Source organism: Apis dorsata, unplaced genomic scaffold, assembly GCF_000469605.1.
Source record: "Apis dorsata unplaced genomic scaffold, Apis dorsata 1.3 scaffold_894, whole genome shotgun sequence".
Taxonomy (NCBI): Eukaryota; Metazoa; Arthropoda; class Insecta; order Hymenoptera; family Apidae; genus Apis; species Apis dorsata.
Genome location: NW_006264009.1, coordinates 123,694 through 125,843, shown reverse-complemented (window position 1 = coordinate 125,843; position 2,150 = coordinate 123,694). Strand labels below are relative to the sequence as shown.

General features: G+C 47.5%; 1 protein-coding gene across 1 annotated transcript in view; it reads left to right on the top strand.

Annotated features, from left to right (window-relative positions):
• Window positions 1–2,150, top strand: part of LOC102674667 (semaphorin-1A) — a gene marked incomplete at its 3' end in the record, with an annotated part of 138,131 nt that overhangs the window by 123,176 nt on the left and 12,805 nt on the right. The window lies entirely within an intron of this gene.

The window sequence follows — 2,150 nt, the reverse complement described above, 5'->3', positions numbered from 1 at the left end:
AAAAAAAAAAAAAAAAAGAAGACAATCAAGCGTGTATAACCTTGGATATCTCTCATCTCTTGTACGATATCGAATCGGCATTGCGGCATAACGAGTTTTCCTCCTTTCAAAAAAATTTTTCCACTTTTTCGAAAATTGGCATCGGTAAATACGATCTCGTCCGAATCTCTCGTTGTATTTTACAACATTGTCCTTTGTTTTCCCCTTTTCTTTTTTGCAAAAAAAAAAAAAAAAAAAAGAAAAGAAAAAATCCCGGGGGTCCCTCGGGGTTTTTTTTTTTTTTTTTTTTTCTTTGATTTTTGGCGACCGCCTCGAATGGTTAAATCGTTAAACGCGGGGTCGCGAGCTCGGTGCGTACCGAGGGTGAAAACGCTCCACCTCGGCGAAAGCCGATATGACCTCGGTGGGTTGCGTTTTGCATCGGCTTTCATCGGATGGGTATTGTCGGCTCCCCTGTCAGACGAGAGTCGACGTTCCACCACCGCAAACTACTACCGTCTCTCAGTCCTGTCGAGGAGAGGGACATCGCGATACGCGGAACTTGTCGGTGCGAGTGACGGAGTAATATTCCTGTCAGGGGATACGAGACGAGCGTAAGGGAATTTTGCGTGATTAATACAAGGAGTTGCATGCATACACACACACACACACGCTCTGCAACTACGGTTTCATTCGACCTCTAATTTCGAGCACGAAAATTAGAGCGAACCGATGGAAACACGGGGAATCTTTGCGTTTTCGCGATGGTCGGCGCGCGAGATTGCAATCGAGCGGCTAATTTTGGAAAGCGATAACCCGAGCGGCGAATCTAAAGCCGATGGGAGCTGCCCCGTTTAATTTCGAACCCAATCAGCGAAAGAGACCGCGCGTTCCCCCCTCCTCCCCCCCCCCCCTTGTCCATCTTTCCCGTCCGTCTAACGAGCCTCCGTGTCCCTCCGTATCCACGAATGTGGAAAGATGGTACGCGAAAATTAGAAAAGAAGGATAAGTATCTTTTTTTTTTTTTCGATAATATAATTCACTCGTATCCAATTAGTCAATTTCATCTATATTCTATTTCCGTATTTAGATATACGATTACCCTCCAATCGTTCTGAGACACAACTTATAAATATATAATTTCATCGGATCCGATTTCACGGACGATCGGGCACGGTTGACGAGAAAAAGCAGAGCAGACCGAAAATCGAAACCGATCGGCAAATATCGGACGATAATCATCGGGCTCGATCAATCGGGTCACGTTCGCGATAAAAACCGATCGAAAGCAGACGCCGTAAATATAACCGTTGTAACGTTTCCGACGCGGAAAACGTTTAATAAGCGGGACAGCTCGGCTATGTTCGACTATGACCCGGGGCGATCCCCGTTCCGATTTTCTATCCGGAAAATCCTCCCTTCTCCTCCGACCGAGTCTCTGCCTCTGTCCAACCTGTTCGATCCTCCCGGGGTTTCCCGTCGGACGAGGACGAATGTAACGCGGTCCAACGTGACGTTAATTCGTTTCCGGTGCAAGACGTATGATCCTCCGATAATGGTCCGTTCCCATTTACCCGGTATTCCGCGGCTATCAGCGACCCAAATTGCATACGCGAGACACGCCGCTCGAATCATCGATATTGACTGGTGTCGGAGGGCCGCGTTAATTGCACTTCAGACGTTACCTGACCGGCGGTGGAACGAGGGTATAATCGCGGCAACGTTAATTTCGAGCCACGTTGCGCCCGTCACTCGATTCTATTCAACGCTCGTCTCGTCATTTCTGCGTGGAAAGGTGGCGAAATAAGTCTCGGATAGAATAAAAATAAAACCACCACTCTCACGACGAAACTTCGAGAGAGAGGTTACCATTGGAAATACGCGTATCTCGTTTCCCCTCGAAGGAAGAGCGGCGAGAAATGGATAGCTCTCCCTTTTGAAATTATCGGAATCGCGTTATAATTATAAACGCGTTCCTCCACGATATAACTCCACGGTGGTGGACATCCTGTTGCTTATCTCCTAGAGACCTGGATCCATAGGAACACGCGTCAATAATTATAACCTCCCTTCATCGAGGTGAGTTAACTTAACCGAGCCATCCAACGCTGGTTTTGCCGTTTATAACTTTAACGCCGTTTCTGTTGCGAGGAAACGAGTGGCGGGGGAAG